We start from the raw sequence: 24,714 nt of genomic DNA, 5'->3' as shown, positions 1-24,714 counted from the left end.
GAAGCAAGCCGATGAATCCCCACACGAAGAATCTTTGAACAAGTTTGCTTTAGGCTACCAAACTACTTTATCGATCTTTACCTCTTTGAACTGTCTACACTTAGCTGAAGACGGGTGGTGGCTGCCTAATTACGAGCGTAAACATACAGAATGCGGTTGGTTAGCTGAATGCTTTACGTCAGTGCTATGCGTGCTTGTGATTTGTGAATTGTGATGCGCACGCACAAGGCTGAAGAGATTAAGGCACCGATCTAATTGTTAGCCAGCTAATAAATTATTAACTGTAATAGCAGTTCTCTAATTATTTTGCTTCCTAAAGTAGGACATTGATCTCTTCTTCCCTAAGCAAACTTTTTTCCTTCTTGTTTTGTACTTTCTGTCAGGAGAGAGTATAGAGAATCAAACCTGCAAGCCTAGACATGCAGCTCGCTGGGAAAAGAAGTTTGGATGGCTTTGATCTAGGGGTGAGAGCGGCGCGGATAATTCTCTGGTTTGATTCCTTCTCAATCAAAATTTTGTGGATATGAAAACCAACATTTTTTCCAAGAAGTTGGGGAGCACCCATCACCTTTTTATTCATTAAAAAAGATAAAACAATACACATACACAGGGACATAGCAAGAATTTTTTAGAGGATACGAACTAAACCACTGCAGCGACATAAAAAAATTTGGTCGGGAAGAGAAAGACCATCCTCTCGGTATTATATTAAAAAGAGACCGAAACATGATCCCGACCGAGAAAACTTTCAAACCACAGCCCCCATCACTAGCGGGCCACACATGACGTAACCCAGAGCGGGCGCGAGAGACAACGAGGGGATTCTTTTTAATCAAGCCAGAAATTCACCCCCGAGGGAGGATCAAACACAGAACCTGAAGGTACTACTTAGAAGTCTTAACCATTACGCTAGAGACCCTTTCGTCCACTACAACAATCTAATGTCTCTAAATTACTCATAAGTCATAATAGACAAATGTAATAGTTTAAAGTGGTATTATATTAAAATTTATACAATATATAATAAGATTATACTAAGCATGTTTTAAATTTTAGGAGGGACTCTGTAGACTAGGGAGCAACAGGCGAAGCTCGAGCACCAGCCGATCCACCGCTAGTTGCATGTCGTTTAAATTGAAAAGGTGACGGTAGAGAAAGAGAACACTGCTGCTCATGCAAAGGCGACATATTTATCCTTCTTTGGCAGCCTGTAAGACTAGGAGCCGAGCATAGAAGGTAATGTCTATGCTTCCACAGCCGTCAACATCACATAAGGAGGAAGGTAATGAAATATGCACTTATGATATGAATGGGGGTGGACACACTATAGGTGATATACATCATCTTCAATGAGACCACTGTTACAAATCTCGCTCGAGATTTATCGAATTTCGGTTATTTTTATCATCTTCAGTACTATGCGAAATTGAAATTTCGGTCTGGAAAATTATAGGTTTCAGTTCTAAACTTAAAAAAAAAATACAAAAGTCAAACTTTGGTCAAAAAATGAAATTGTAAAGCTTGAATGAGACCAATGCCAATGTGGTGCCAACTGCCAGAATCTAACTGCAAAGGGGTAGCATGCGAGAATATGGAATTGTTTGTGTGCGGACATCGATAGAATTAATATGGATTGTTAAAATCCGGTTCATACAAATTATCGAACTAGTAAGTTTGCTTCCGCGTCGATCTGGTATATTATAAAAAAAAATCCATACTCATATATGAATCCTTATAATATCCACACCAGAATCTGACAAAATAAAATAGATAAGGGGAAATTGCGTCTGTGTCATTTTTTTGGGTGTAACTACATATTTACTCCTTTTTTTTAGACTTTGCGTATTTATCTCTGTTTTTTAAAATAAAAGCCTTATACATTCTACTCTGTAAGTTCTACTTAACGGTGTTAAATCTTTACGAAAAACAATTATACCTTTTTCAACATTTGAATAACAATGTGATCATATTTCAAATATAATAACAAATATGAAAACAATTTAAAGTATTTCCAGAATAATTCAAATTATTTTGACAACAATTCAAATTATTTTATAATTTTTTGAATTATTTTAAAAATGGTAGCAGTTTAATTATATTTTTGAACATATTAATAACATAACATCCACATCATATTAAACATAATAATTGGATATTATATACTAAATATAATATGGGTAAACACAAAGTTTAAAGAATAGGGGAAACCTGCTGTTACGATTTTAAAATAGAGGCTCAAACCTGAGATGAGCGCGACCAAAACCGAGGATCTCAGGCGTAGCAGCTAGCATGGCCGCGCCATGCAGGGAGCTCACGAGCCTCCCACCGGGGGACCGGGGACAGCCGCGGCGAGGCCGGTGCGCGAACGAGCTCTGCCTCGCGCCATTCCACCACTGCGCGCCGCCGCAGGGGAGGAGGACGAAGCGGCGGGGGCTCAACGTGGTCGCGGCCATCCGCGAGGACCTGCCGAGGCTCACTGCGACCGGGACCGGGGAAGGGCGCCGCGGACTCGGGAGGTCGACGTGCTAAGGTCCGAACTAAACAACTGGAGAACAGGTAATTATTAAACGGCAGATACCTAAATTTGTTTTATTTCTAGACGTAAAACATTGTCCATCTAATCTAGATCCAACGATCAAGGATCAAACGATAGACGCCTAGCTACGAAGATCTGAAGCGCTTGGCGTGGTCTTCCAACCATGCCTGCTTCCTCGTCCTCGTCACGACATGTTCGACTGGCGTGAGGCCGAGCTCCTCTAGGTCCTCTGGGTATAGCGTCTGATCAGGCTGCGCCGACTTCTCCATCTCCTCCAGCATCCGGCGGAACTCCTTCCTTGACTTCTCCATTTCATCAGGCAGCGCCGACTTCTCCGTCTCGGCAGCAACTGCAGTACGCTGCACCGCCGGGTGCTGCTGCTTCGCTGCTGCTGGTGCCTCGGCCGGTGGCAGGTTCTTGTTAGGACGAACTGCCGGAGGGATCGGGTTCTTGGCGGTTGCGCCTGCGCGCTGCTGCTGCTTCGAATTCGCTGCTGCTGGTGCCTCGGCCGGTGGCAGGTTCTTGCTAGGACGAACTGCCGGAGGGATCGGGTTCTTGGCGGCTGCGCCTGCGCGCTGCTGCTGCTTCGAATTCGCTGCTGGTGCGGCGATCCGAGTCCGATCCGCAGCCTCCGTTGCTGCCTTGGGTTGCGATGACGTCGTCCTCTTTGGTGCTGTCGATGGCACAACTTCAGGAGCCCCTGATCGTCGTGACGCTGGCGCTGGCGCGCATTTCTTCTTGTCGGCGGCGGAGGGGCCAGCGGAACGGAGACGGGGCAAGAGCCTGGCTCTCTTAAGGAGGCCTTGGGCGGTGAGGAACTCCTTGTCCATCCGGACCCAAAGTGCCAACGGCGCAGCGTCGACGTCGCGGCCACGCTTGTGAGACGACGACAGGGAAGTAGACATCTCGGCACCGACACGGTGTGTCTCGCCGCCGCGTCGGCCGACAAACGAGGTGGCGACGCCCAAGCCTAGCTAGGGCGTAGAGAACAGCGATCGATAGATTGTAGCAGGCGGAGGGGAAGAGAAGCTAGTCGTGGCGCGAGTGGATAATTGCTGGGTGGCTGGCTGGCTGTAGAACTGGGAGTATTTTATAGGGACCCGGCGATCAGATAGCTATAACCAGCGGACTCCGATCAGATATTTGCATGGATTGCCTGAAGCGCAAGTGCTCAACCTGCAACAAACTCTGGAACCGCCATGGTTCAGCTCTTCTTCCTTGTCCTAGAGACAGCAGCGCGCGCCGGTCGGAGCGGGGCAACGGCTCTAGGCCGTTGAGAGTAGCAGTGCTGGGAAGTGGGAACAGCCCGGCTTTGCTCATCGAGGTTTGGCCAAAACGTGTTCATGGTAAGAAGGTCTAAAATTTATTTGCGACATGCTGTGCCAGCATAAAGAGTAGAAATAATGGTCCAAACTTGGTCCATATATTTAAACCATATAAAAATCCAATTATTACAAACACATAGAGTTTATATCTTACTAAATTAAAGATATTAAACAATGCTGACATCATTTGACCATATAAAGTCAAAATATTACAACAATATAAAGTCTATATCTTACTCAAAATGTAAACAATATAGGTTTCATTAGGCCGTGCAGGCCTAAGCCCGACCCATGTGTGCGGGTCGTGCAGGGGGCCTGATGTGCCGGAATTTGAGGCTCGGGCGAGACGTGCCTTCATGTCGTGCTTGACTGGCCCATATTATTTCGTAGCTAGCACTTAGAACAGCGATAACTATCGGAATCCGACTCTTTGCTGAGTGCCTAGCTCTTTGCTGAGAGATATTTCATAGCTATGACTTAAAACATCGATCACTATGGAACCCGACCTCCATAGAAGTTTTATGATTTCATCTGAATGCCGGTTAGGTTTCTACACATATTGCGCCTGACAAATTTCACAAAACAATTTCATTTTTTATCAGTCTCTACATATGATATCATGACATCTCGGCAAGTTTTATGATTTTCTTATTTTGTTTGTGTTTTATACAATTTTAAAACAACTGGATCGCAAGTTCGCGATCTTGTTTCGTGAGCATGGTGCTTGAAAATTTCGGTTTATTACTGAAATAGACTTAACTTGTGCTAAATAACATAAATATCATTTTTGCATTCACTATTTTCCATTTTGAGTGATTTACAGTTAAAATATGAATTAACCGAAGAAATTCAATTAAACGAGATAAATCTAACAGGTATAGCAAACACTTTGATAATGGTGACAAAATTAAACATGTATATATATATATACACTATAGAAAGGCAGTAGAAAAATTGGAGGAAAAAATTAAAAAAAATCAAGTAAACTTTGTCGAGTGTTTGTTTTCCTAAAGCACTCAGCAAAATAGTTCTTTAATAAATAAAAAAGCTTTGCCAAGCATTATCTGTGGGACACTCGGCAAAGTGATTTTTTTTAAAAAATAAAAACCTTTGCTGAGTGCTAGATCGCGAGGACGCGGCAAAAAAGGCTTATGTATACGTAACCGTCCCAACCACTCGATCTACTCTATCTTTCTTCCTCACCCGCGCCCGTCGCCGCCATTTCGCCACCGCCCCTCGGTCGTCGCTGGCGATTGCCCCTTGACCATCACCACCACCTCGCCCACGCCACCTCCCGTCCACCGTAACGCCCAGCCACCACGGTCGCGCCTAGCCTGCGTCGCCTCGACCCAGGTCGCCGCCGCGCTGCCTCGTCCCCGCGTACCCGAGCCGCCGCGCTGCCTCGTCCCCGCGTACCCGAGCCGCCGCGCCAGCCCCATTACGGACTCGACAGCGCCGCCCTAGCCCCGCCAACTTCGCCCCGGCCACATCGATCCCTGCCCCGACGACGGTAAATATTTTGTGAGAATTTATGTTTTAAATATCAATTTGTAGTGTGACACTACAGGAAACTGGTTAAAGAACGTGGGTGAAAAACCGTCAAACTTAATGTAATAAGTTGTCGAACTTACCGTAAGAACGTGGGTTTACCGACGAATATAGCCGACGGTGATTTTTGGACGAACTTAACTTAAGGTTAAGAAACTGGTTTTTAAGTTCGATGGGGGGCCGTTGAATTTTTTCCCATAAGTTCGACGGCACCCACGTTCTTAACCTTAAGTTCGACGGGGCCACGTGGCCATCGAACTTATGTGTCCTGCGGAGGTCTGCACGGACTGCATAATAAGTTCGACGGTACCCACGTTCTTAACCCAGCGTGGGTCTGCGAGGACTGCACAATAAGTTCGACGGTACCCACGTTCTTAACCTTAAGAACGTGGGTACCCACGTTCTTAACCCTTTTTCAGAAAAAATAAAAAATACAAAAATGAAAAATTAGACACACATAATATCACATGCAACACAATATATCACATACAATACAGATTTCAAACACATCGATATATGTTCATATCACAAATTCACACAAGTCCAAATATATAAGTTCACAAATTCACATAAGTCCAAATACATGAGTTCATAAATTCACACAAGTTCACATCCATAGTTCACATTTTTAGTTCACAAGTTCAAACATTAACTCCATCGCTCTCGGTCAGGACATCGGATTGTTGTTCGTAGCTCCACCACTAGAATTGACACATCTATCCGCAAAGTCAACGTGAGGAGGAGTCACTTGATGAGAGCCAGAATCCTACAAAATAAACCAAAATTCTCATAAATACACAACTGGCATTAAATCACATGTACACAAAGATATAGGAAAGCATGATTAACACAAAATGTGGCTTCCATATTTGTGCACGAACATGAACATGAGAGTGAAAACATACTTCATTTCAAGATGCAGCACCGTGTTATTTAAAATGATGCATCGTGCAAAGGATCTGCGATGTTAACTGTTCAAGAAACTACTTTGGAAATTCAGACTTATACGCTATTCCAAATCTGAAAATTCAGAATTCAGCCACCTAACAGTCCAAAGCATGTCACAACAAAACAGCTCTCACAACACTAAATTCCAGATTCACTAAAGCATGTTCAGGTTAGTCTACCTGACAGAATTCAGAATTTAGTGTTGAACTGAGCACCAAACTAACCTGATAGAGAGTTACTCTACCAACATCTCAGCTTAAAACTTCCTAGATCAGCCACAAAAGATCTCCAAAACAGCTCTCACAACACTAAATTCCAGATTCTGTTATTATTCACAATCTGAAATTTTCAGCACGCTGTAGCTCACGCTATAATATGTTGTACAATATCCAGACTTGCAAGTATGTCCACTAAGAGCTTGATCAAACGCCAGATGTACAAGCAGTAGTGGAGTAGTTCCAAAAAAGTCCAATTTGTAGCAAATAAAAGTAGCAAGCAGCATGAATCAGGAATGTACCGCTGGTGATGGAAGTGGCTGTGTTGGCCATGTGGGGCGTCCCCAAGGCCCCATTGGATGTGTAGGATATCCCCATGGTGGTGGCGGCCAATATCCCATACCTGGTTGTGGAGGAGGAAGAATCTGTCCTCTAGGGGGCATCGACCACTGTATGTCCATCTGTGGGTTTCCTTGTCCGGTCTCAGAACCCTATAACCAAATAAAACGATGCATGATTATAATTGTAAATGAAAGTAAATATACTACAAAACTATACCTGTGTTTCATTGGTGTTTGGGGTCTGTCCAGATTGTGACGGACGGGTGAACTGGGGCCCCATTTGAGATCCCATCTGAGCACTATACATCTGCAAATACAATAAGCTTGAGTTTTATTTTAAACTAATGTATATATAGAGTTTATACTAAACAACTAAATTCTGAATCCGATGGAAAACATAAAGTGCATTGGAACGTGTAGGATTAGAGTGGTTGATAGATATAGAAGAAAGACAGAGCTAAAAAGCACTCGTGCCACCATAGTATGTATGTTCATATCACAAGACTGTCTGGAATGCCTTAGCCTTTTCTGGTTTTTCCTCTTCATGTGCAGCAAGCATGCCCTGTGTCAAAACTAGATCAAGATTCAAGATGCAGACCACAGATTTGCTTTCACCCCCTATTACCATCATAAAAGCCTAGTGACAGAGGAAAACTCAAAGGTTTAACTAGTTGCACTGAGACTGGATATGTCCGGTGGCTGGCACATGTGCAAGCAAGCAGCCCACCGTCCATTCAGATTAATGAGCAGCCATTGTCTGCAATTCAGTATCTCACAGTAAGCATAATCTATATGTGCATGCTTTTTTTCTTTATTTCTAAAACCAACAAATTATATACATTTACCAGAATCTGTGTCACCAAACATTTTGTCTTACTTTCTAGAGGCACTATTGTACTCTGAGAACAAGGGCACTAGGACAAATTTTGCACTTGGACAAATTAGCCAAGCGTCATGTCTGAACATCCGTTTTTATCCACCCATTCAGACAGACCATTTAAAAAAACTTGTATGTAAAAATGTTGTAAACGATGGGATGCTAGCTGATGTCGAAGTTGGTTACAGCATGTCTGAACATCTGTTTTTATCCACCCATTAGCTAATGTCGAAGTTTAGCTTAGAACTTAGATGTAAAACTTCTGGCTCAATTGACAATTGAGATGCATGGATTGAATAACTCACACATGGGATGGTAATCTTATCTAGCACATGCATCATAGAAGCCACAAACAAGTTACCAACTGAACATTGAGTTAGGCTTTACCAACTGAAGTCACAATTCACTGATGCAGGCAACTAGCAGATGACAGAAATTGTGATTACACATAACACAAAAATCAGCTAATCAAGAAAGCAAACAGGAAAAGCCAAAAGAAAATGTCCTGCAGCACCAGACCCTAGCAGGGCACACCGATGTGGCACCCTGCCCCTTGTACCTAAGGTCCACGTCCTGCAGCACCAGACCCTGGCAGGGCACGCCGCAGCGAAGCAACACCGCTAGCTGTTCAGACATGGTGATGTTCAGACCATTTTTATCCACCCATTAAAAATGTTGTAACCAACTTCGACATCAGCTGCTACCTGGACCAACCGCTCCTGGCACAGCTCCAACAGGAGCCACAGGTGGTGTAGGTTTGGCAGGTTTCAGTCTTTTTGAGGCAGATGATGTTCAGCTGAAGGATGTTCTTTCGGATATGGAAGAGGGGATACAACCTCTAGCGATGATCAGTGTGTGCAACTAATTCTGGAACCCGAAGAGGTTTTCGCTTTCTAGGTGTCCTGTCTTGGGTAATCCTTGATCTGTCTAATGCCATAGTGCCACTGCACCAGAGCAGCTGAGAACTTTCTTGTAGAAAGCCCATGGCAGCTTGGCGTTAGACAAGTGTGTCGATGTTCTTTAATTCTTTGAATTTGCCCCCAGGCTGCTTGGCTAACGTTAAGGGTTTGTCATTGTCTCACTTAGCCTAGATTCAACTAATCACATCCTGAATTTGAAGTGGTTGTGCTTGTGCAGTTTATCACTGAGTTTACATGGCATGATCATGGTAACGCAGCCAGTGTAGCATAGATTTGTTCGTTTGAACAGTTTACCAAGGCTGTAACCCTAGTATGCTCCAGATTAAGGAACCCTTTGTTTTCACCATTCTATATTTACTCTGAGGGAAAACATTGTCTATTTTTCTCTCCATACATATGACTACATATTATGTATGTTCATATCACCATAGTATGTATGTTCATATCACAGGACATAGTGTTTTTGGTGTCTGGAATGCCTTAGCCTTTTCTGGTTTTTCCTCTTCTAATATAGTCAACGTGAGCTACAAATCAGACTGTGACAACCTCCTAATATATGCAGAAATCACTCAACAATTGACCAGACCGATTTTGGGCTATCTAAGGCTCAGAGCGAGTTAGATAAAAAAAAATATGGGCAGATTCTGAGCGGATTACTAAAATTATTGCCTGCATCAGCATTCCCTGCATCATCTGAACTTGTTGAGATAGTTGTTGAACATGTTGTTGTTGTTGTCTTAGTTGCTCATCAAGCTCTGATTCCCTCGAAGTTGAAGTTCGAGATCTACTCCCACCGAGGAAACATACCGACAACCAAAGCTATCGCGACTCACAACCCCAACACCGATCCCCAACCTAGAAACATCACAAGTTATGAACCAATAGTTTTTATATATCACAACCTTGATCTTATCATACCTCCCATGTGGTAGCCCACCACCAGCAACATATGCTGCATCCGGATCGAAAGGTGCCTCCCTCCAATCTAGATCATCGTCTCCTGCTTTCCTCCTAACCTCCTCGGCATAACGAGTCTACAAAACAATTTATGTTAATTATAAACGAGTCACAAGTTAATTAAGAATAGATAGTTATTATTTACACCTACCAGCTTTTCTGTCGTGCTGTCATCACATAAAACTTCTGGATGCTCTGGATCTGGACCTCGGTGTCCCTCCATGTAAACATCAATGAATCGGGGTTCAACGCCATCACGAGCCTCCTGCAGTAAGAGACATAATAAAATATACAAATTTGTCAGAGGGAAAAAGACTAAATGTTACTTAGCTTGTCATACCTGAAAGGGAAATGTGCCCTTGGGCCATTTCTAAGTATTTTGGTGATTGAGTGTCAACACAAGTGCTTAAATGTGAATCAATGCCCATGGATGAACAAAGTGCAAATCTTCAACAAAGGTGTGTTTCTAAGTCTTAGTACATTGGTTTTGTGTACTAATATATTTGTCTAAGTGTTAGAAACAGAAAGAAGAAGAGAAGAGAAGACTTGGCTGTGTACAGCCAAGGGGCTGTTTCGGTCTGGGGCACCGGACTGTCCGGTGGTGCACCGGACAGTGTCCGGTGCGCCAGGCTCCCTCGGCCGAAGAGGCCGCTCTCGGGAATTTGCTGACGGCGTACGGCTAAAATTCACCGGACTGTCCGGTGTGCACCGGACTGTCCGGTGAGCCAACGGTCGGCCGCGCGATCTGCGCGGGACACGTGGCCGAGCCAACGGTCGGAAGGGGGCACCGGACTGTCCGGTGTGCACCGGACATGTCCGGTGCGCCAACGGCTCCCGCATCTACAACGGTCGGCTTCGCCAATTAAGGAAAGGAATCGGGCACCGGACACTGTCCGGTGTGCACCGGACTGTCCGGTGCGCCCGACGACAGAAGGCAAAGATGGCCTTCCAGATTTGTTCTCAACGGCTCCTAGCTGCCTTGGGGCTATAAAAGGGACCCCTAGGCGCATGGAGGAAACAACCAAGCAACTCTTGAGCATTCTTGATCATCCACACTAAGTCTTTGCGCATCCGTTTGTGATTCTAAGTGATTCGAGCTCCGTTCTTGTGAGAAACTGTGAGATAGTCTTTGAGCTCGATTCTTGGCCGTGTGTGTGCGCATTTCGCTGTGGATTTGTGTGTGTTGCTTCCCTCCCTTACTCCGTGTTTCTTTGTGAATCTTAAGTGTAAGGGCGAGAGACTCCAATTTGTGGAGATTCCTCGCGAGTGGGATAAAGATAAGCAAGGCATAACACCGTGGTATTCAAGTGGGTCTTTGGACCGCTTGAGAGGGGTTGATTGCAACCCTCGTCCGTTGGGACGCCACAACGTGGAGTAGGCAAGTTTTGTACTTGGCCGAACCACGGGATAAATCACCGTGTCTCCTCTGTGTTGAATTCTCTGTGATAGTCGTATTGTGCAAGATCTCCTCTTTAGCCACTTGGCAATTATTGTGCTAACCCTTAACAAGTTTTTGTGGCTATAAGTTAAGTTTTTATTCAGGATCACCTATTCACCCCCCCTCTAGGTGCTCTCAATTGGTATCGGAGCCGTTCTCTTCACAAAGGGACTTACCGCCCGAAGAGATGGATCCTAAGGGGAAGGGAATCGTGATCAACGACAAAGAGAAGGAATCCTTCGTCAACGAGCCGAAGGACGACAATCCTACCGACTCCGGCTCGGGGCATAGACGGAAGGAAGGGAAGAAGAAGAAGACAAGGCGCATCAAGGAGATCATCTACTACGACGATAGTGATGAGTCTACTTCTTCCCAAAAGGATGATGACAACGACTACAAAAAGACGGTCAATTCGAACTTTTCATTTGATTATTCTCGTATTCAACATAGTTCGAATTCACATTTGCTTTCCATTCCTCTTGGCAAACCTCCACACTTCGATGGGGAGGACTACGGATTTTGGAGTCACAAAATGCGTAGTCACTTATTCTCTCTCCATCCAAGCATATGGGAGATTGTGGAGAATGGAATGAAATTTGATAGCTCGGATAGTCCTATGCTTATAAATGAACAAATTCATAGAAATGCACAAGCTACTACTGTTCTCTTAGCATCTTTGTGCAGGGAAGAGTACAATAAGGTGAGCGGCTTGGACAATGCCAAGCAGATATGGGACACCCTCAAGATCTCTCACGAGGGGAACGACATCACCATGCTCACCAAGATGGAGTTGGTGGAGGGCGAGCTTGGACGATTCGCCATGATAAGGGGAGAGGAGCCAACTCAAACTTACAACCGGCTCAAGACCCTTATCAACAAAATAAGGAGCTACGGAAGCACGCGTTGGACGGACCACGACGTCGTCCGCCTACTGCTCAGGTCCTTTACCGTTCTTGATCCTCATCTCGTGAACAATATTCGTGAGAATCCCAGGTACACGATGATGACGCCCGAGGAAGTACTTGGAAAATTCGTGAGCGGGCGGATGATGATCAAGGAGGCAAGGTACGTCGACGACGCGTTGAACGGTCCACTCCACGAGCCTCAACCCATTGCTCTAAAGGCAACAAGGAGCAAGGAGTCGCTACCTAGCAAGGTGGCGCAAGTTGAGGCGGCCGGGCTCAATGATGAAGAGATGGCTCTCATCATCAAGAGATTCAAGACGGCGCTAAAAGGTCGAAAGGGACAGCCAAGCAAGGCCAAGACCAAGGGAAAGCGATCATGCTTCAAATGCGGTAAGCTTGGTCATTTTATTGCTAACTGTCCCGAAAATGATAGTGACCAGGAGCAAGGGAAAAATGGGAAGAGAGAGAACAGGAAGGTTTACAAGAAGGCCAAAGGCGAAGCACACCTTGGAAAGGAGTGGGATTCGGATTGCTCTTCGTCCGACTCCGACGACGAAGGACTCGCCGCCACTGCCTTCAACAAATCGGCTCTCTTCCCCAACGAGCATCACACTTGCCTCATGGCAAGGGAAAAGAAGGTAATCACTCGTAATGCTAATACTTATGATTCTTCCAGTGATGATGAATCTAGTGAGGATGAAATTGATTACTCTAGTTTATTCAAAGGATTGGATAGAACTAAGATAGCTAAGATTAATGAGTTGATTGATGCCTTAAATGAAAAGGATAGAATCTTAGAGAAACAAGAAGACCTTTTATATGAAGAACATGATAAATTTGTTAGTGCACAAAATTCACTTGCTCTAGAAGTTAAAAGAAATGGAATACTTTCTTGTGAACTTTCTACTTGTAATGAAACCATTTCTTCTTTAAAAGGTGAAATTAATGTTTTAACTGCTAAACTAGAAGTAGCAAGTAACTCGTGTGTTGAAAATATTACAATTTGCACTAGGTGTAAGGATTTTGATGTTAATGCTTGTAGTGAACACTTAGTTTCAATTTCAAAACTAAATGATGAGGTGGCTAGTCTTAATGCTCAACTTAAGACTAGCAAGAGTGAAGTTGATAAAATAAAATTTGCAAGGGATGCCTACACGGTTGGTAGACACCCCTCAATTAAGGATGGTCTTGGCTTCAAGAGAGAGGCCAAGAACTTAACAAGCCATAAGGCTCCCATCTTCGTCAAGGAGAAAGGGAAGGCCCCTATGGCTAGTAGTGCTAAAAGGAACCATGTTTTCTTGTACCATGATAGGAGACATGCTAGAAATGCTTATAATGCTTTTGATTCACATGCTTATGATTCTTATGCCATGACTGCTTCTAGTTCTTCTTATATGCATGGTAGAGATATGACTAGGAGAAATGTTATTCATCATGTGCCTAGAAAGAATACTATTCATGCTCCTAGGAAAGTAGTAAATGAACCTTCTACAATTTATTGCGCTTTAAATGCTTCCTTTGCTATTTGTAGAAAGGATAGGAAGATAGTTGCTAGGAAGTTAGGGGCAAAATGCAAGGGAGACAAAACTTGCATTTGGGTCCCTAAGGAAATTGTGACTAACCTTGTAGGACCCAACAAGAGTTGGGTACCTAAGTCCCAAGCCTAAATTTGCCTTGCAGGTTTATGCATCCGGGGGCTCAAGCTGGATTATTGATAGCGGATGCACAAACCATATGACGGGGGAGAAGAAGATGTTCACCTCCTACGTCAAGAATAAGGATTCCCAAGATTCAATTATATTCGGTGATGGGAATCAAGGCAAGGTAAAAGGATTAGGTAAAATTGCAATCTCAAATGAGCACTCAATTTCTAATGTGTTTTTAGTTGAGTCCTTGGGATATAATTTGCTATCTGTTAGTCAATTATGCAACATGGGGTATAACTGTCTATTTACAAATGTAGATGTGTCTGTCTTTAGAAGAAGTGATGGTTCACTAGCTTTTAAGGGTGTATTAGACGACAAACTTTATTTAGTTGATTTTGCAAAAGAAGAGGCCGGTCTAGATGCATGCTTAATAGCTAAGACTAGCATGGGCTGGCTGTGGCATCGCCGCTTAGCACATGTGGGGATGAAGAACCTTCACAAGCTTCTAAAGGGAGAACACGTGATAGGTTTGACTAACGTGCAATTCGAAAAAGATAGACCTTGTGCAGCTTGTCAAGCAGGTAAACAAGTGGGAGGAGCACATCACAGCAAGAATGTGATGACCACTTCAAGACCCCTGGAGCTGCTGCATATGGACCTCTTCGGACCCGTCGCCTATTTGAGTATAGGAGGAAGTAAGTATGGTCTAGTTATTGTTGATGACTTTTCCCGCTTCACTTGGGTGTTCTTTTTGCAGGATAAGTCTGAAACCCAAGGGACCCTCAAGCGCTTCCTCAGGAGAGCTCAAAATGAGTTTGAGCTTAAGGTGAAGAAGATAAGGAGCGACAACGGGTCCGAGTTCAAGAACCTTCAAGTGGAGGAGTTCCTTGAGGAGGAAGGGATCAAACATGAGTTCTCCGCTCCCTATACACCAAAGCAAAATGGTGTGGTAGAGAGGAAGAACAGGACGCTAATCGACATGGCGAGGACTATGCTTGGAGAATTCAAGACCCCCGAGTGTTTCTGGTCGGAAGCCGTGAACACGGCTTGCCACGCCATCAACAGAGTCTACCTTCATCGCCTCCTCAAGAAAACTTCGTATGAGCTACTAACCGGTAACAAACCCAATGTATCTTACTTTCGTGTTTTTGGGAGCAAGTGCTACATTCTAGTGAAGAAAGGTAGAAATTCTAAGTTTGCTCCCAAAGCTGTAGAAGGGTTTTTATTAGGTTATGACTCAAATACAAAGGCGTATAGAGTCTTCAGCAAATCATCAGGTTTGGTTGAAGTCTCTAGCGACGTTGTATTTGATGAGACTAATGGCTCTCCAAGAGAGCAAGTTGTTGATTGTGATGATGTAGATGAAGAAGATGTTCCGACGGCCGCTATACGAACCATGGCGATTGGAGAAGTACGGTCACAGGAACAAGATGAACGAGATCAACCTTCTTCCTCGACCATGGTGCGTCCCCCAACCGAAGATGACGAACAGGTACCTCAAGTGGAGGCACTTGATCAAGGGGGAGCACAAGATGATCAAGTGATGGAGGAAGAAGCGCAACCGGCACCTCCAACCCAAGTTCGAGCGATGATTCAAAGGGATCATCCCGTCGATCAAATTCTGGGTGACATTAGCAAGGGAGTAACTACTCGATCTCGATTAGCTAACTTTTGTGAGCATTACTCTTTTGTCTCTTCTATTGAGCCTTTCAGGGTAGAGGAGGCCTTGCTAGATCCGGATTGGGTATTGGCCATGCAGGAGGAGCTCAACAACTTCAAGCGCAATGAAGTTTGGACACTGGTGCCTCGTCCGAAGCAAAATGTTGTGGGAACCAAGTGGGTGTTCCGCAACAAACAGGACGAGCACGGGGTGGTGACAAGGAACAAGGCTCGACTTGTGGCAAAAGGTTATGCCCAAGTCGCAGGTTTGGACTTTGAGGAGACTTTTGCTCCTGTGGCTAGGCTAGAGTCAATTCGTATCTTGCTAGCATATGCCGCTCACCATTCTTTCAGGTTGTATCAAATGGATGTGAAGAGCGCTTTCCTCAACGGGCCAATCAAGGAGGAGGTGTACGTGGAGCAACCCCCTGGCTTCGAGGATGATCGGTACCCCGACCATGTGTGTAAGCTCTCTAAGGCGCTCTATGGACTTAAGCAAGCCCCAAGAGCATGGTATGAATGCCTTAGAGACTTTTTAATTGCTAATGCTTTCAAGGTTGGGAAAGCCGATCCAACTCTTTTTACAAAGACATGTGATGGTGATTTGTTTGTGTGCCAAATTTATGTCGATGACATAATATTTGGTTCTACTAACCAAAAGTCTTGTGGAGAGTTTAGCAGGGTGATGACGCAGAAATTCGAGATGTCGATGATGGGCGAGTTGAACTACTTCCTTGGGTTCCAAGTGAAGCAACTCAAGGATGGCACCTTCATCTCCCAAACGAAGTACACGCAAGATCTGCTAAAGCGGTTTGGGATGAAGGACGCCAAGCCCGCAAAGACTCCGATGGGGACAGACGGACACACCGACCTCAACAAAGGAGGTAAGTCCGTTGATCAAAAAGCATACCGGTCAATGATAGGTTCTTTGCTTTACTTATGTGCTAGTAGACCGGATATTATGCTTAGCGTATGCTTGTGTGCTAGATTTCAATCCGATCCTAAGGAGTGTCACTTAGTGGCGGTAAAGCGAATTCTTAGATATTTGGTTGCTACGCCTTGCTTCGGGCTCTGGTATCCAAAGGGGTCTACCTTTGACTTAGTTGGATACTCAGACTCCGACTATGCTGGATGTAAGGTCGATAGGAAGAGTACATCCGGGACGTGCCAATTCTTAGGAAGGTCCCTGGTGTCATGGAACTCTAAGAAACAAACCTCCGTTGCCCTATCCACCGCTGAGGCCGAGTACGTTGCCGCAGGTCAGTGTTGCGCGCAACTGCTTTGGATGAGGCAAACCCTCTAGGACTTTGGCTACAATCTGAGCAAAGTCCCACTCCTATGTGACAATGAGAGTGCTATCCGCATGGCGGAGAATCCTGTTGAGCACAGCCGCACAAAGCACATAGACATCCGGCATCACTTTTTGAGAGACCACCAGCAAAAGGGGGATATCGAAGTGTTTCATGTTAGCACCGAGAACCAGCTAGCCGATATCTTCACCAAGCCTCTAGATGAGAAGACCTTTTGCAGGTTGCGTAGTGAGCTAAATGTCTTAGATTCGCGGAACCTGGATTGAATTGTAGCATACATGTATTCATGCTTTTGATCATGTTCCTTTTGCATTTTGTTGCTTATTATGGTGCTCAAGTTGTACAAACACTCCCTGGACCTCACAAGTCCGTTGCAAAATGATGCACATGTTTAGGGGGAGATGTGTTACAACTTGACCCTTTGAGACTAACCATGTGCTTGAGTTTGATGATTAAAAGGGAAAAGGTGGACTTGGACCATGAAAGACTTCCACTGCACTCCGATAAGAGGGTAACTTATTCCAAGTTCATCTTTAGACTCTTATTGCCTATTTGCTCTTAATTGAAGACTTTGGTGAGGCAATGGGGTTACAGAGGCCAAGATTAATCCCGTTTTGGTGCTTGATGCCAAAGGGGGAGAAAATAAAGGCCAAAGTGATAAATGGATCAGCTACCACTTGAGAGATTTTGAAAATAGTAGAATAGAGTTTTTGTTTTGTCAAAAGCTTTTATTGTCTTTTATTGTCTCTATTGTCAAAGGTTGGCTTCTTGTGGGGAGAAGTGTTGATTATGGGAAATAGGGGGAGTTTTTGAACTCTTTTGGAATGACTCTCTTTATGCCTCAACATGTGTGTTTGACATAGAAATAGAGATTTGAGTTTGATTTGCAAAAACAAACCAAGTGGTGGCAAAGGATGATCCATATATGTCCAAATTGAATCAAAACCAATTTGAGTTTTTATTTGAAGTGATTTTGCACTTGTTCTATCTGCTTTATGTTGTGTTGGCATAAATCACCAAAAAGGGGGAGATTGAAAGGGAAATGTGCCCTTGGGCCATTTCTAAGTATTTTGGTGATTGAGTGTCAACACAAGTGCTTAAATGTGAATCAATGCCCATGGATGAACAAAGTGCAAATCTTCAACAAAGGTGTGTTTCTAAGTCTTAGTACATTGGTTTTGTGTACTAATATATTTGTCTAAGTGTTAGAAACAGAAAGAAGAAGAGAAGAGAAGACTTGGCTGTGTACAGCCAAGGGGCTGTTTCGGTCTGGGGCACCGGACTGTCCGGTGGTGCACCGGACAGTGTCCGGTGCGCCAGGCTCCCTCGGCCGAAGAGGCCGCTCTCGGGAATTTGCTGACGGCGTACGGCTAAAATTCACCGGACTGTCCGGTGTGCACCGGACTGTCCGGTGAGCCAACGGTCGGCCGGGCCAACGGTCGGCCGCGCGATCTGCGCGGGACACGTGGCCGAGCCAACGGTCGGAAGGGGGCACCGGACTGTCCGGTGTGCACCGGACATGTCCGGTGCGCCAACGGCTCCCGCATCTACAACGGTCGGCTTCGCCAATTAAGGAAAGGAATCGGGCACCGGACACTGTCCGGTGTGCACCGGACTGTCCGGTGCGCCCGACGACAGAAGGCAAAGATGGCCTTCCAGATTTGTTCTCAACGGCTCCTAGCTGCCTTGGGGCTATAAAAGGGACCCCTAGGCGCATGGAGGAAACAACCAAGCAACTCTTGAGCATTCTTGATCATCCACACTAAGTCTTTGCGCATCCGTTTGTGATTCTAAGTGATTCGAGCTCCGTTCTTGTGAGAAACTGTGAGATAGTCTTTGAGCTCGATTCTTGGCCGTGTGTGTGCGCATTTCGCTGTGGATTTGTGTGTGTTGCTTCCCTCCCTTACTCCGTGTTTCTTTGTGAATCTTAAGTGTAAGGGCGAGAGACTCCAATTTGTGGAGATTCCTCGCGAGTGGGATAAAGATAAGCAAGGCATAACACCGTGGTATTCAAGTGGGTCTTTGGACCGCTTGAGAGGGGTTGATTGCAACCCTCGTCCGTTGGGACGCCACAACGTGGAGTAGGCAAGTTTTGTACTTGGCCGAACCACAGGATAAATCACCGTGTCTCCTCTGTGTTGAATTCTCTGTGATAGTCGTATTGTGCAAGATCTCCTCTTTAGCCACTTGGCAATTATTGTGCTAACCCTTAACAAGTTTTTGTGGCTATAAGTTAAGTTTTTATTCAGGATCACCTATTCACCCCCCCCTCTAGGTGCTCTCAATACCATTCGTTGTGATTTCCCAATAAATCCATCTGCTCCAAATCGATGGAGGCCCGGTTTGCTCTTCTGGTTCAAATGATTTCTATCTGAAATCACTTTGTACTCATTTGAGGCCCAGTACTCACAGAGCTTGACCCAAGCTTCAGGATGAGGAGTGAGCCAGTCCACTTCACTTTGTTTGTACTCCTCAGCTGTCAAGTGAATTTCACATGCCTGCTTGTTGGTCATTCTTTGACCCTTCACTTTCTTGAAGTACACGGTAACAGCTTTGACCCATGCATCTGACATTGAACCATTTATAACTTTTCTAGCAGCATTGCGGAATACACGTTTTGCATGTACTTCGTTCGCCGTTTTGTCCAATCTAAATTGTTCCTGCAAAATGAAGAAGCAATTAAATTCATTTATAGACGCCCACGGTAAGTAAATTTAAAAGACATAATAAACTCACCCAAAACGATGACCACACTGCGTCTTGGTGACTACGGTCGGGTCCATATGGTTTGAGGCCCCAGTGAGCCCAGTGATACGCCCCTATCTCTGCCCCATTTAATTGTACCACCCCTGGATAGTGAAAATGAGCTACAGATCCCAGCACTGTGTTAACTGGTGTCCGGTGACCTTTGCCACTCCATGCCACCTCCACCCAGCTCCTCTCTCCTGCAGGGTTTATAACCCTACGTTGGTCCAAGGGTTGTGTCGGTGGAACTCTAAGGGACCGTTGAAACCTACAAATTTGTAAATTGTGCACTGGTAATAATATCAATCCAACAAAAAATAGAACTCATCGTCAAAATAAAATTACCTGAAGTTTGTTGCATGTGTCGTTGTAACAACCTCGTCATCGGCCTCTCCATCGTAGTCCTCCCCATAGTCATCATCATCACGCATCAGTGAACCTTGGCGTGCCAGCTCGTCCTCCTGCCTAGGTGCATTGTGGTCTGCCGCCTCGCGCGCTTGCTCAAATGCATTGTGGTCCTGCTCTAGCATAGGTCCACTTGAGCCTATCGCCTCACGCTCCGGCTCAAGTGCATTGTGGCCTGCCACCTCGCGCTCTTGCCCAGGTGAGAGCACCTAGAGGGGGGATGAATAGGTGATCCTGTAAAAATCAAATACTTGTAGCCACAAAACTTGGTTAAGTGTTAGCTCAATAGAATCAAGTGGCTAAGGACCAAGCTCTTGTGAAACACAATGGTCACGAAGAAAACAAGCACAAGAGACACGGTGATTTATCCCGTGGTTCGGCCAAGTATAACACTTGCCTACTCCACGTTGTGGCGTCCCACTGGACGAGGGTCGCACTCAACCCCTTTCAAGTGATCCATTGATCAACTTAAATACCACGGTGTTTTCCTTTCTTTTACTATCTCCCGTTCACGAGGAATCTCCACAACTTGGAGCCTCTCGCCCTTACAATTGATGATCACAAAGAAGCACAGAAGTAAGGGAGGGGAGAGCAACACACACAAGACTCAAAGCACGAGCACAATCACGCACACAAGCCATAACTTGAGCTCACAACACAATGCGAGGAGTTCTCTACTCAAATAGAGCTCAAGTCACTATCACAAAGAATCAAATACGCGAGAATGGAGTCTTGGTGCTTAGAGATGATCAAAGAATGCTTGGGTTACTCCTCCATGCGCCTAGGGGTCCCTTTTATAGCCCCAAGGCAGCTAGGAGCCATTGGAGGCAATCTGGGAAGGCAATTCTTGCCTTCTGTCGGGTGGCGCACCAGACAGTCCGGTGCACCACCGGACAGACAATGTTCATGGTCTGGTGCAGATCGCCTTCCTGAAATGGCACAGCCGACCGTTGTAGAAATGTAGCCGTTGGCACACCGGACACTGTCCGGTGCCTCCTGCCGACCGTTGGAGCAGGCCACGCGTCGCCCGCGGATTTGGCGGTCGACTGTTGCGCTGGCGACCGTTGGCTCACCGAACAGTCCGGTGCACCACCGGACAGTCCGGTGAATTATAGCCGTATGCCGCCGACGAATTCCCGAGAGTGGCCAGTTCGTCAGAAGCCAGCCTGGCGCACCGGACACTGTCCGGTGCACCACCGGACAGTCCAGTGTGCCAGACTGCGCTGAGTCTTGGCTGCTCCAGCCAAGTCTTTTCCTTTTTCTCTTTTCTCTAATTCTAGTACTTAGACAAATATATTAGTACACAAAAAACAATGTACTAAGTCTAGAATCATACCTTCTTGTTGATTTGCACTTCATCCATCATTTGGCACATAATTACTCACTCAATATGTGTTGGGCACTTAATCACCAAAAATATACTAGAAATGGCCCAAGGGCACATTTCCCTTTCAATCTCTCCCTTTTTGGTGATTTATGCCAACACATCAAAAAGCAACAAATAGAAGTGCAACATCAATGCAATTGAGAACAAAAATTGTCTTTTACAAGATTTGACATATTTGGATCGTTCTTTGCCACCACTTGGTTTGTTTTTGCAAATCAAATTCATTTTCCTATCTCTAAGTCAAACTCACTTGTTTGGGCATAAAGAGAGATAATCCAAGAGAGAAAATGATCAAGATCCAAAAACTCCCCCTTTTTCCCATAATCATAAATTCTCCCCATAAGAGACCAAATTTTGACAATAAGAGTATTGACAAATCAAAAGTTCTAACTCTACTATTTTCAAAGTTCTCAAGTGGTAGCTGATCCATTTGCTTTGGCCTTAATTTCTCCCCCTTTGGCATTAAGCACCAAAACAGGATCATTATTGGCCCTTAAACCCCATTGCCTCACCAAAATCGTCAATTAAGAGTAAAAAGGCAATAAGAGCATGGAGATGAACTTGGAGTAAATTACCCTCTCATCGGAGTGCAGTGGAAGTCTTGCATGGTCCAAGTTCACCTTTCCCTTTCAATCCACCTTTGAGACTAAATTAAGTAAACTCAAGCACACGGTTAGTCTCAAAGGGTCAAGTTGTGGCATTTCTCCCCCTAAATATGTGCATCATTCACACATGGACTTGTGAGGTCCGGGGATCCCTTGCACAACTTGAGCACCATAAATAAGCAATAAAATGCATAAAGGAACATGATCAAAGACATAAAACACATGTATGCTATAGATCAATCCAAGTTACGCGAATCTAAGACATTTATCTCACTACGTAGCCTGCAAAAGGTCTTCTCATCTAAAGGCTTGGTAAAGATATCGGCTAGCTAGTTCTCAGTGCTAACATAAAACACTTCGATATCTCCCTTTTGCTGGTGGTCTCTCAAAAAGTGATGCCGGATGTCTATGTGCTTTGTCCGGCTATGTTCAACAGGATTGTCCGCCATGCGGATTGCACTCTCATTGTCACATAGGAGTGGGACTTTGCTCAGATTGTAGCCAAAGTCCGAAGGGTTTGCCTCATCCAAAGTAGTTGCGCGCAACACTGTCCTGCGGCAACATACTCGGCCTCAGTGGTGGATAGGGCAACGGAAGTTGTTTCTTTGAACTCCAAGACACCAGGGACCTTCCTAGGAATTGGCACGTCCCTGATGTACTCTTCCTATCAACCTTGCACCCGGCATAATCGGAGTCTGAATATCCAATCAAGTCAAAGGTAGACCCCTTTGGATACCAGATCCCGAAGCAAGGCATAGCAACTAAATATCTAAGAATCCACTTAACGGCCACAAGGTGACACTCCCTTGGGTCGGATTGATATCTAGCACACATGCAAACGCTAAGCATAATATCTGGTCTACTAGCACATAAGTAAAGCAAGGACCCTATCATAGATCGGTATGCCTTTTGATCAATGGACTTACCTCTTTTGTTGAGGTCGACATGTCCGTCGGTTCCCATTGGAGTCTTTGCGGGCTTGGCGTCCTTCATCCCAAACCGCTTGAGCAAGTCTTGCGTGTACTTCGTTTGAGAGATGAAGGTGCAGTCCTTGAGTTGCTTCACTTGGAACCCAAGGAAGTAGTTCAACTCGCCCATCATCGACATCTCGAATTTCTGTGTCATCACCCTGCTAAACTCTTCACAAGACTTTTGGTTAGTAGAACCAAATATTATGTCATCGACATAAATTTGGCACACAAATAAGTCACCATCACAAGTCTTAGTGAAAAGAGTTGGATCGGCTTTCCCAACCTTGAAAGCATTAGCAATTAGAAAATCTATAAGGCATTCATACCATGCTCTTGGGGCTTGCTTAAGTCCATAGAGCGCCTTAGAGAGCTTACACACGTGGTCGGGGTACCGTTCATCCTTAAAGCCAGGGGGTTGCTCCATGTACACCTCCTCCTTGATTGTATCTTGGGAATCCTTGTTCTTGACGTAGGAGGTGAACATCTTCTTCTCCCCCGTCATGTGGTTTGTGCATCCGCTATCGATAATCTAGCTTGAGCCCTCGGATGCATAAACCTGCAAGCAAATTAGGCTTGGGTTTTAGGTACCCAACTCTTGTTGGGTCCTACAAGGTTAGTTATAATAGTCTTTGGGACCCAAATGCAAGTCTTGTCTCCCTTGCACTTGGCCCCCAACTTCCTAGCAATCACTTTCTTATTCTTACAACAAATTGCAAAAGAAGTATTGCAAGCATGGTAAACTGTAGAAGGTTCATTACATACTTTCCTAGGCACATGAGCAACATTTTTCCTAGGCATATTTCTACCATGCACAAAAGAAGAACTTGAAGCAATCATAGCATGTGAATCATAAGCTTAACTCCTATGAGCATTTCTAGAAAATTTTCTATCACTATAGATGAAAGCATGATTCCTTTGAGCACTATTAGCCATAGGGCCTTCCCTTTCTCCTTGGCGGAAATGGGAGCCCTTTGACTTGTTAAGTTCTTGGCTTCCTTTCGAAAGCCAAGCCCATTCTTAATAGAGGGATGTCTACCAACAGTGTAGGCATCCCTTGCAAATTTTAGTTTGTCAAAATCCACCTTGCAAGTCTTAAGTTGAGCATTAAGACTTGCAACTTCATCATTTAATTTAGTAATGGATGCTAGATGTTCATTACAAGCATTAACATCAAAATCCTTGCACCTATTACAAATTACAACATGTTCCACACATGAACTAGACTTATTAGCTACTTCTAACTTAGCATTTAACTCATCATTAACACTCTTCAAACTAGAAATAGACTCATGGCAAGCAGAAATTTCAGAAGATAAAATCTCATTCCTTTTAGTTTCTAAAGCAAGAGATTTTTGTACACTAATAAACTTGTCATGCTCTTCATATAAAATATCTTCTTGCTTCTCTAACAATCTATTCTTTTCATTTAAAGCATCAATCAATTCATTGATCTTATCAACTTTAGTTCTATCCAAACCTTTGAATAAACTTGTGTAGTCTACTTCATCATCACTAGATTCATGATCACTTGAAGAAGCATACGTAGGGGCATCTCGAGCGCTTACCTTTTTCTCCTTTGCCATGAGGCAGGTGTGGCGCACGTTGGGGAAGAGAGACGACTTGTTGAAGGCCGAGGCGGCGAGTCCTTCGTCATCGGAGTTGGACAAAGAGCAATCTGAATCCCACTCTTTGCCAAGGTGCGCCTCGCCCTTCGCCTTCTTGTAGAACTTCTTTTACTCCCTCTTCCCACTCTTTTCTTGTCCCTAGTCACTATCATTATCAGGACAGTTAGCAATAAAGTGACCAGTCTTACCACACTTGAAGCAGGAGCGCTTTCCCTTTGTCTTGCTCTTGTTGGGATGCTCCTTGCGTCCTTTTAGCGCCGTCTTGAAGCGCTTGATAATGAGGGCCATTTCATCCTCGTTTAGCCCGGCCGCCTCAACTTGCGCCACCTTGCTAGGTAGCGCCTCTCTGCT

At 44.8% G+C, this 24,714-nt stretch overlaps 1 long non-coding RNA gene across 1 annotated transcript; it reads right to left on the bottom strand.

Moving 5' to 3' along the window:
- Window positions 1-9,536: 9,536 nt before the first annotated feature.
- LOC103639515 (uncharacterized) lies at window positions 9,537-9,863 on the bottom strand. The gene is made up of 3 exons (XR_559497.1): window positions 9,819-9,863; window positions 9,629-9,744; window positions 9,537-9,565 (listed from the first exon to the last, which is right to left on the bottom strand). It is a non-coding gene; the product is annotated as an uncharacterized lncRNA (long non-coding RNA).
- Window positions 9,864-24,714: the final 14,851 nt, after the last annotated feature.

This window comes from Zea mays, chromosome 9, assembly GCF_902167145.1.
Source record: "Zea mays cultivar B73 chromosome 9, Zm-B73-REFERENCE-NAM-5.0, whole genome shotgun sequence".
In the NCBI taxonomy this organism is placed as follows: domain Eukaryota; kingdom Viridiplantae; phylum Streptophyta; class Magnoliopsida; order Poales; family Poaceae; genus Zea; species Zea mays.
Note: the sequence above shows the minus strand (reverse complement) of the source record. Positions and strands in the feature narration are given on the sequence as shown.